This window comes from Panthera leo, chromosome A3, assembly GCF_018350215.1.
Source record: "Panthera leo isolate Ple1 chromosome A3, P.leo_Ple1_pat1.1, whole genome shotgun sequence".
Lineage (NCBI taxonomy): Eukaryota > Metazoa > Chordata > Mammalia > Carnivora > Felidae > Panthera > Panthera leo.
Window position 1 is genome coordinate 127,012,794 of NC_056681.1, and position 11,645 is coordinate 127,024,438.

Below are 11,645 nucleotides of genomic sequence, written 5' to 3' on the forward strand. Positions count from 1 at the left end.
CTTTTGAAGGGGGAACTCTTAAGTCATCTCAAAGTGTTTGGAACACATGGCCTCCCAACAGTGAACTTTTCTGCATTTTCTTTCCCCAATCAAGCAAAAGAAGTTAAGTCCTGGCCATGATTGCACAAAGTTGTTTTTTTTTAATTCATTTTTTAAAATATTTATTTATTTTTAAGAGAGAGAGACAGAGAGCACATGAGCAGAGGAGGGGCAGAGAGAGAGAGAAACAGAATCCAAAGCAGGCTTCAGGCTCTGAGCTGTCAACACAGAGCACGATATGGGGCTTGAACTTGTGAACCATGAGATCATGACCTGAGCTGAAGTCGGATGCTTAACCAACTGAGCCACCCAGGTGCCCCTACAAAGTTTCTTTAGAGATCCATGTGTTGAATGCTAACCATTCCCTCTAAAAAGAAAAAAAAAAAACAAAATCAACAAGGCAATGAAGGGCAACTTGATATTAAGTCTAAAGGATTTTTCTCAAAATTGTTTGCAGCATAAACAGGGAAACCTGTTAGAAACCCCAAACCAGAGCTTATTTAAAATGCTTTTCTCAAATGTGAGGAAATCTTTCAATAAGCAGAATCTTCTTTTGTATGATATGGTAGAAAACTAAGGGAGGAGAGACTGCTAGGGTAAGTTAAGCATTCCTAGACCTCTATAACTTTTGCCTGAAACCTAAGGATGGATACAACTGTCTCTGGTACAGCAGAGTGACATGAAAATATAAAGTGATTAGTGCCCAAGTGCTATCAATTGTTTTAGGCCTTAGTACACCCTGTGGTCATGTATTTGATTGCCCCTATAATGGGGGAGGAAGGGACAAACACGTCCTTCAGTTCCTTACCCCTTTGTAATGTCTGTCCTTTGCAAAGAAGAGAAAAGCAGACCCTGAATCCAGAGGATTTTTTTCTTAGAAAGTTTTGGAACATCCTCCTTGTTTTGCTTATATAAAAAAAAGTCTTTGGAAAACTATTAAGCCAAGTGTTGATTTAAACAGAATATACAGAGGGGCACCTGGTTGGCTCAGTCGGTTAGGCATCCGACTTCAGCTCAGGTCATGATCTTGCGGCTTGTGGGCCCGAGCCCCATGTCGGGCTCTGTGCTGACAGCTCGGAGCCTAGAGCCTGCTTCAGATTCTATGTCTCCCTCTCTCTCTGCCCCTTCCCCTGCTCACGGTCTCTCTCCCTCCAAAAATAAATAAACATTAAAAAAATAATAAAATAAAAATAAACAGAATATACAGAAAGAACTTTTCTGAACAAAATCTAGACAACGTTAATGGGAATTTCTTCACACATGTTCTTTGTGAAGCTACCAGGAGCTGGCTGCCAACCACATAAACCTAAGTGTAGAGGAATTTGATCAAAAAGTTGAATCAGGAATACTTCATTTCTTGTTGATGAAATTATTTCTATGTTCCAGACGCTGGGCTGAAAGTTGAAGGAGGTATGCAGTGTGTGGTTTCCGTGTACAAAAAGAGGCATGTGTCTTGCCTCTACCTGTATACATTCGTAAAGTGGCCATGAGTTGTGTTATGAGAAACCATTAACTTCACCTGTCTAAGCCCCAATCAATTCTGTAAAATAGAAATGTCACCTATATTAGAAGGTTGTGTTAGTTAGATAAGGGGTGCCACAGCAAAGCACAACACACTGAGGGGCTTAAACAACAGAAATGATTTCCTCATAGTTCTGGAGCTGGAAGTCCAAGATCAAGGTATTGGCAGGTGGTTTCTGCTGAGAGCTCTCTTCCAGGCTTATAGATGGTTGTGTTTTACCATGTTTTCACATGGCCTTTCCTCTATGTGTGCATGTTCCTGGTGTCTCTTCCTCTTATAAGGACACTAGTACTCCTGGATCAGGGACCCACCTCGTGACCTCCTATAACTTTATTTGCCTTCTTAAAGGCTCTGTCTCTAAATATTCACATTGGGAATTAAAGCTGCAGCATACGAATTTGGGGGAAGACACAATTCAGTCTATAACATGTGGTTATGTATAAAAGAAAACATATACAAAGTGCTTAAGACAGTGCTTGCCACATCACAGACTGGCTTCAGTGATTATTAACTTTTACTTTATTGACCTCAGTGGTTATTCAAGAACATGGCAACCCTAATGAGTAATTAGAACATGCAGGGCTGAGGGTCAGCCTTGGGCAATAGTGACCCCATGACTGTAAGGCCATGCGATTTGTAGTTATAATTATTCCTTGTTTTATAGAGGGAAAAACTGGTCAGTTAATAAGTCCCAGGGCTCATAAAGTCACAGCCAACTTCTGAGTCAGGTTTGCTGCCTCCAGAGCTCTTAGTCTGTTAAATCCATCTCAGGCTTGGAGCAGCCATATCCAATTACCCTTGTATCACACGGCCACCCACCCCAGGGCCAACCCCTGCCATTTATCCTAACTGAAGCTTGGCCACACTTGAAGGAAAGCCTGCAAACTGATCGTCCCCCAGACAGATTCAGCTTTGATAGAAAACTCTTGCTGTCATATTTGTGGGAACTGTTCCAATCATGGAGATATGTGGGCTGATTAAGAAATTTTACTGCCCTTTGAAAATTGAAGATTGAGGTTTGTACATATGGGAGTTGGGGATATCTAATCTGTCTTTAAATTTGATTTATGCAAACCTCTAGCTTCAAAGTTCCCAGCATAAAACCATTTAACCATGAAAATGGCAAAGCTAACATTCACATTCTCAGTTCAGATACTAGCAGGAAAAATGTTGTTTTGGCTTCAGGCTTAAAGGGCAAGTCTGTGGCCTGGGAGTACCTATATATTCCCCTGGCTTCCTGAGATGTTCACAAGACCTTTCTGGGGAGGACCCAGGTTCCTAAAGCCTAAGCAGAACCTGCCTTTTCTGGACAATGCTGAGGAGTTGACTCCAGGCTTTTCATCTTCTATTTGTTTCTCTTATCTTTGATGGTCTTTGGCTCATCTTACCCTCTCCCACTTACTCTACTTTTCATCATGGATTTGTCATCAAACAGTTATACCTCAGGACATAGAGATTATTAAACCAAAGAACCTAAGAGCTGGAAGAATAACTGGTAATAGTGTGTCCAACAAGTAGGAAGAAATGGAAATTCAGTGAGATACAGCCTATCCCCTGAGAATACTCTGCATCTCAGCGTGTAGGGATGTGACTAAAACATAAATCTCCTGCGTCCCAGACTAGACTCCATTTTATGGCTGTGGTTGGCAACAGTGCAAACTAGGCTTTAATTTAGTCCACATGCCAGGCCTACTATAATTTGCATGGTTAAGTGAAAAACTGAAAAAAAGTATTCATGAGAATGAAATGGAAAAATGTGCTGGATCTTCATACTTGTTTAAAGATCTTTCCAAACTGTTGTAAGCAGAAATCTCAAATGGCCCCCAAGATTCCTGCCCTGTATAATCCTTTCCCTTTGAATATGGGCAGGATGTGTGAGTATGAAGGTTTATCACTCCCATCAGTAGCGTACTTTACATGGCAAAGTTCAAGGGATTTTGAAGATGTAATTAAGGTCCCCAATCAATTGGCTTCGAGTTAACCAAAGGGGAGATTGTCCCAACCTTATCAGATGAGTTGTTAAATGAAGTCAGAGAAATCTAAAGAGAGATTATTCCACTGACCTTCAAGCAGCAGGTCAAATAGAGGAGACAGTGCACTGGTTTACTATGAAGGGTTTACATGAAGGATGGAGTCATCCTGACCAATGATGCTAACAAATAAGACAATAGACACTGGGATGTGGTGGCCATCATCAGTATGAGTGAACTGCGTCAGGTGAGCAAGCCTTGGTCACATAAGTTGGTGAATAATCAAAAGCCCTAACACAAAGAAGTAGGTGATAGGCAGGGCTAGCTCAGGGACACTGACAGCCTTCATTAACAATTCCTCTTGAGGCTGATCTGGCCAATGAAGAAGCTGAACCAGTGATAAATCTATCATCAGAAAGAATCTTCGGGACATAGAGAGGCTGTATGCTCTGAATGGACCAGATTTTCACTTCTAACTAAAACTCTCAGAAGGGTTTGGGGCATATAGAGATTCACTGAGATAATTCATAACTCAAAAATTCACTCCTTTTTTCCACCTCATCCCTAAATATAGATCCTGCATAGACCCCTGGATTCTGAGACATACAGAATTTAGATCAGTGGAGAGAAGAGAGGCAATTTTGGTTGAAGAGGATAGAAGGAGGTGCATAATGAAGGTTTTAGCGTTTCATTAAAGAAACCCTTTCCCTTTTTTCTTTCTTTCTTTCTTTCTTTCTTTCTTTCTTTCTTTCTTTCTTTCTCAAAAGAACAATTTGTGATCCCAGGAGAGAGCTAAGCATTGGGACAACCCTTCATCTATCTGGAGGCCATGGAGATAGTGAATCCCTGCTGCCAGAATTCCAGACCAGTGGTCTTGATGTACCATAACAGATTATGTTAACTCAGTAAAGTTCCTCAGATTAACCAAATTCTAACAAGAAGATAATGATACAGGAAGACTATTTGATGAGAAAAAATAATCAACCAAAATAATATCCCTCTACATCTCAATTGCCCTAATAATAGCTAACAGTCATTCCTAACCACATGCTACTCACATTTCTAAACACTTCATCTGTTCTAATTTGAAGTACTCATATTATTCTCATAGTTTAAATGAGAAAATTGCACAAAGGTTAAATAAACTGCCTCGGTCTATTTTGTTATTAAGTGCTGGAGCTGAGATTTGAACCCAGGCTACTCAGCCACTTTCCTCCACAGTCTGCCTTCCTGTCTGCTATACTCTTCTGCTCATCAATACTGATACCATTTTTCTGTTCTGGATTCTTTTTATCCATTGATCATTTTCTTTGGTAACCATCAGTAAAAATATAAAGCTTTTAAAGACAGGGTCCTGTGTTGATTTCGCTTGGGTCTTTACCTACTGCCAAGCATGTAGTTGGTGTCTTGATTGATGAATTATTAAAGTTAAACCTTTACAGTCTTGTTTGAAATTCTCTGCACATCATTACTAAAAGCACATATGAGAGCATTTTCACCCATTTCCTTTTCTATTCAAAAGGAAATTGCCCAGGCATTACGTTAAGAGCTATCAGCACCAGCTCTCATCCTGGTCCCCGGCAAAGAGGTCAGAGTAGCACCCAGCACCAGCCCACTGCAGCACCATTCTGACCCAAGCTGACACCAGTGAGAGATCCTTGAAGAGTGAGGTACTTCTGGCTTCTGTTGTTGGCAGCATTTCACCTCTTAGTCCATTTCATCCCTCTATTCACTGGGATATTGCATTGCTGAGACCTAAGATTAGTTGCTTGTGGAAGAACGAGTAGGCGTTTGCAGCAGGCTCTGTTAAAATCATTACCCATTCTCCTCCTGGCACTGCCTGGACCAAATGCCTGGATTCGTGACTGTGTTCAAAAAGCAGTGCTCAAATCCACAATCCCACCGTTTAAAATAGATCTTTCTAGATGAAGAGGAAAAAGTGGAAAACATTTTCATTGCAGTTATTTTGGGAAGGTGACCTGAGAACATTAAAGGGCACCCAATAACTATTTGTTGAATGAATGTGTGAATTGAAACAGGTTTGCAGAATTTTTCATTAAGAAGACCTCACTCCCAAAGGTTTGGCCTTCTGCCAAAGACAGTTCCCTCGTACTTAATACACTGCCACCTTCCTCTTGCGAAAGCCACTGATTCCAGCTTATATTTCTTCATCCAGACTTTCCATTCATTCACAAATCACTTATTAAAGGCCTTCTGCTGATTAAGATCTATGAGAAATTGGACCACAGAGTTGACAAAGATAAGGTCCTTGAGTGCAAGATTATTTGTTAGCTTCTCTTCCTGGACTTGATGTCTCTGTGTGAAACTGATGAATCGTGTTCAGTTGAAAATTCCTGAAGTAACATGTCCCTTCCCAAAAGTCCCTCCCCCTAATGGCCGAAGTGATCACAAAAAGGACTTTTCTCATTTCATGAGCCTGGTACCTCGACCGCAGTTAATTGCAGTAAGGATGAGTGGCATCTACAGATTGGAGAACTCGTCAGGTTGCATCACTTGGGAAACCTAAAGACAGTGTTAGCAAAAACAAAAGTAAACAAATTATATAAATTTTTCACTCTATCCCCCCCCCCAAAATGGGAGTAGGCATCCTTTATTAGTCAGGAAAAGTTATGCTTTTCTGCAGTAACAAATAACTCCAATATCTCAGTAGCTTAAACTAACAGTATTTTATTTCTTATATACATTTCTTCTCCAGTGCCAGTGGGAGCTCCGCTGTATGTAGTTACTCAGAGACCCAGGCTGATAGATGGATGCACCACTTTATAGTTACACGCATCTAGAACATGCAGACTCCTCAGTTACAGCCAGAGGCAAGGGAGACTGGAGAATTATGGTGAGGTTTACATGGCTTCAACAGGGAAATGACACATGTCACTTCTGCTCAAATTTTGTTTTCCAAGAGTTTCCAGATAAATCCATTTAATTACACAGGGCTGGGAAATGTAAGGTAGCTATTTGGCAAGCATGAGTCTCTCTGCCACATACAGTTAATAATATATTTTTATGTGTATATGACTTAGATGTCTATCCTTATTTATGATATGTGTTATCAGAAAACCATTCAAAGTTTAAAAAGATAAATAGTAAGCTAAAAAACATAAATAGATGCTCTAATATATTTTCTCTCTGCACTCTGTCTAAACTTGCAGATCATTGGAGACCATGATGCCAGAGTTACGAATATATCGTGACATTCTGGTTGCCTTTGGGGCATGGCTATATCACTGCTTAAAGAATATCTTTTTTTCCCCTCTCTCTTCATGTCCTTACAAAGAATCCACATTTGTGAAGATACTCTGAGTTTACCTTTGTTCTAAGCAAACTGAAAGAGCTTAGCTCTCTGGGACCTTTTAGAACATGCCAGTCTCGAAATGCTATCAGGCTGCTTTCTGACTCAAGAGAAATAGCAATATTTGGACCCCTTGTTCTTTCTTAGATATTCCTCCAAATCCATATGAATCCTCACTGTGTGTCTATCTTGCTGCCTTTCCAGAGCAGTGCCTGATTCATGACGTTTCTTCAATGATAATCCAATTATGATCATTCAACCTCAAGGCAAGGTTGATTCACAGCACAGTAATTCATTCTACCTAGTGGCCCCTCACACATGGAATCATAAATCCTTCAGAGAAGAAAAGGACCTCAAATTTAATTCCACACAGCATTTTTATTATTCAAATTAGAAATTTAGCAAGTTGAAGCCCAGGTATGTTGAATGACTGGCCTAAGATCAAAGAGTTACTTAGCTGCAAAACCCACCATAGAGTTATTTCAACTCTTAGAACTTGTCAGGGGCAGCAGGGAATGGAGCACATAAAAAGGAAATACAAAACATAAAAATAAATCACAATTTCACTTAATCTTTGTTAAGGCCTTTCTCATGTCTTTTGTGAAATTGAAATCAAAGATAAAATGCTAATTAGATCTCAGTATAAAAATAGGGACAAGAGAATGTTTGATGAAAGATTGGAAAAGAAAACACTATTTGAAGCAACCCTCCCATCTGTTCCAAAGAAGTCCAACATAGCAATCTCATCATCTTCAGGCAGCATAACCTAGAATGAATTCAGGCAGTAAGCTTGGCATTTATAGAGCAGTCTGCTGGGAAAGAGCAATTTCATTTCCAAGGACTTCACCAAAGTGAGGACCTGATGTTACAAATGATTAATTTTTTCTGAAGGGTTCTTGAGAAATGTCTTAGCATTTAATAATCTGATAATATTTGTAATTCTCATTAAATTGTACCTGAATTTAATGGTCTTATCACCTTTCACTGAGTGACCAAACTAACCTTATGCCTTAAGGAGCTGGAAAAAGAACAGCAATTAAAACCCAAAACCAGCAGAAGACAGGAAATAATAAAGATTAGAGCAGAAATTAATGCTATAAAAACCAAAAAAAAAAAAACAAAAACAAAAACAAAAACCCAAAACAAAACAAAACAGTAGAACAGATCAATGAAACCAGAAGCTGGTTCTTTGAAAGAATTAACAAAATTGATAAACCACTAGCCAGTTTGATCAAAAAGAAAAAGTAAAGGACCAAAGTAAAAAAAATTAAGAATGAAAGAAGAGAGATCACAACCAACACAGCAGAAATAAAAACAATAATAAGAGAATATTATGAGCAATTATATGCCAATAAAATGGGCAATCTGGAAGAAATGGACAAATTCCTAGAAACATATACACTACCAAAACTGAAACGGGAAGAAAAAGAAACTCTGAACAGACCCATAACCAGTAAGGAAATCAAATTAGTAATCAAAAATCTGCCAAAAAACAAGAGTCCAGGGCCAGGTAGCTTTCCAGGGGCATTCTACCAAACATTTAAGGAAGAGTTAACACCTATTTTCTTGAAGCTCTTCCAAAAAATAGAAATGGAAGGAAAACTTCCAAACTCTTGCTATGAAGCCAGCATTACCTTGATTCCAAAACCAGAGAGCCCACTACAAAGGAGAAGTATAGACCAATTTCCCTGATGAACATGGATGCAAAAATCCTCAACAAGATACTAACCAGCTCCAACAATACATTAAAAAAATTATTCACCATGACCAAGTGGGATTTATACCTGGGATGCAGGGCTGGTTCAATATCTGCAAAACAATTAACGTGATTCATCACATCAATAAAAGAAAGGACAAGAACCATATGATCCTCTCAATAGATGCAGAGAAAGCATTCGACAAAATACAGCATCCTTTCTTGATAAAAACCCTCAAGAAAGTAGGGATAGAAGGAGCATACCTTGAGAACATAAAAGCTGTATATGAACAACCCAGTGCTAATATCATCCTCAATGGGGAAAAACAGACAGCTTTCCCCCTAAGGTCAGGAACAAGACAGGGATGTCCACTCTTGCCACTGTTATTCAACATAGTATTGGAAGCCTTAGCCTCTGCAATCAGACAATGCAAAGAAATAAAAGGCATCCAAATCAGCCAGGAGGACATCAAACTTTCACTCTTCACAGATGACATGATAGTCTATATGGAAAACCCAAAAGATTCCACCAAAAAGCTGCTGGAATTGATTCATGAATTCAGCAAAGTTGCAGGATATAAAATCAATGCACAGAAATTGGTTACTTTCCTATACACCAACAATGAAGCAACTGAAAGAGAAAACAAGGAATTGATCCCATTTACAGTTGCACCAAAAACCACAAAATACCTAGGAATAAATCTAACCAAAGAGGTGAAAAATCTACACACTGAAAACTATAGAAAGCTTATGAAAGAAATTGAAGAAGACACAAAAAAATGGAAAATGGTTCCATGCTCCTGGATAGGAAGAACAAATATTGTTGAAATGTCAATACTACCCAAAGCAATCTACATATTCAGTGCAATCCCTATCAAAATAATAGCAGCATTCTTCACAGAGCTAGAACAAATAATCCTAAAATTGGTATGGAACCAGAAAAGACCCCGAATAGCCAAAGCGATCTTGAAAAAGAAAACCAAAGCAGGAGGCATCACAATCCCAGACTTCCAGCTATACTACAAAGCTGTAATCATCAAGACAGTATGGTACTGGCACAAGAACAGACACTCAGATCAATGGAACAGAATAGAGAACCCAGAAATGGACCCACAAATGTATGGCCAACTAATATTTGACAAAGCAGGAAAGAATATCCGATGGACTAACTTGAAATTATATAGTGAATGATGTCATTCATTCATTAATTCATTCAACTGGACACTTAATCTATGCAGACACTATACTAGGTGCTGAGGATAAAACAAAGAATAGGGCAGATACATTTCTGTCCTTACTGAGCTTACAGTGTTAATGTTAACATTACAGTGTTAATCCCTTGAGAATCCAAGTTTTGGTTTTTCTGGATTTCTGGAGTCCATGTGAGACCTCTGTATTGTATCCCAGCTAAACTTCAAGGGCAAAACATGCATTTCATCCTAACTAGTCCGGTGTCTGGATATAGAACTTATATGAACTGGCTTTGAAGTGTTAACATCTTGTGAATCTCGACTCAGCTACTCACAAGTTCTATAATGTTAGACTAGTAACTCTCATCACTTACACACTTCTACATCAGCTATGGTTGCATAAGAAACCACCCCACAGCTCAATGGCCTAGCACCACTCATCAGGCTTAGCACCTGAGGCTCAGCTGATCAGGGAACCCCTGTCAGCTTGGGCATGTCCTTGTCATGAATATGGCAAAGATTAAAGAGCTCCTAAGATTGGGTTAGATGAGATGTGTGGTCACTACGTGTTCCCCACAGATGGCAGTATCATCATCACTTCAAATTTCCCTTTCGACATTTGGAAAGCTTTCTTGAACATAATCTTGGTCTTGCCCTGTCTCTTACCTTTGTACCACACTGCTGAAACTCCCGCTTCCTCAGATTAGACCAACTCCTGCCTCTTAAAAGGGTTTGGACTTTGTTTGTGATTACTGGGAATTCTCTGAACCACTTCTGGAAGAAACTTTTGCCCATAACTCTATAACTTCCTTCCTTGGGCAGCCTCCCAGCTAGAACAAGGCTACAATGACCAGTTCCCTGCTGCTAGTCAAGGTGACCAGTGAAATTCGTGAGTGATGTATGCCGAAGGCAGGTAATATCACTCCTGTTGAGAATGCATGGTATGGGTTTTTATAATTTATCCTATAACTGTACATAAGGTCATTTTACCATCCCCCTCCAATAGATGAAAAAAGTATTGACGCATATTAACTTTACAAAGTTTTAATATTAAATCAGAATAGAATGATATTTGCTGGATTTTATGGCAATTTAAAAAAATAGTGTCCCTCTTGTCCCCACCCAAGTTCTGTATCGATTGAGAGATAGACAAGGCAGACAAATAGAGATCAAAATGCCAGCTTCAAAACTGTTGGCTGTGAGAAAATGGCTTACACATTTAGCAGTGATAGTTTGATACTACTGAGCCCTAAAATAGATAGAGTTACCTGTCTAGTAAAGTTGTCTCTCTGAAATAGCAGGTCTCCTTCTCAGGGGGAAAGTCCTGTAACCCATGGTGGAGCGGAGACCAGACACAGGCATATCCCAACGAGAATGAGGTGAGGTTTGCTTTGGTGGCTGTTCCTATTTCCAGATTTGCCAGACAGTTGATTCCTCCTTCAGTGGGGAGGGGCAGACGGAGTAATGCAGAGATGCAAGGCAGGTTTTACTAACTGAAGTCTCTTCAGGTATACCTGAAGCAGGTAAAGGAGATGCCCATTGTCCCCATTCCAATAGTAAGGGGAGATTATGACACGTTAGAATTCTCTCCTACTTCCCATTGACTCCTGAGAGTTTGATAGTTACTCTGAGACACACACATCTGTGTATTATCACATTAGTCATTCTACTATTAAGGGGGACCTATCCTGTGGGCTTTCATCAGGGAATTAGTTTTCCATTTTACAAATACAACTCGATTAGCTTACGCTTTCAAAAACAAGGACAATACTATTCTCCACCTCTAAGCTTCTGTGATCGTCAGAGACACAGATACCATAAAATAATACATGGCTATTGAAAAGATAACCATTTATGCTTTACATGGTGTACACTTAGGAAAGGGCCTCTTTCTGATGCTTACATGAATATAGGTCAA

General features: G+C 39.5%; 1 long non-coding RNA gene across 1 annotated transcript; it reads right to left on the bottom strand.

Moving 5' to 3' along the window:
• Nucleotides 1-4,667: 4,667 nt before the first annotated feature.
• On the bottom strand, nt 4,668-11,253 carry LOC122216596. Its single transcript, XR_006200984.1, has 2 exons — nt 10,996-11,253; nt 4,668-6,054 (listed from the first exon to the last, which is right to left on the bottom strand). It is a non-coding gene; the product is annotated as an uncharacterized LOC122216596 (long non-coding RNA).
• Nucleotides 11,254-11,645: the final 392 nt, after the last annotated feature.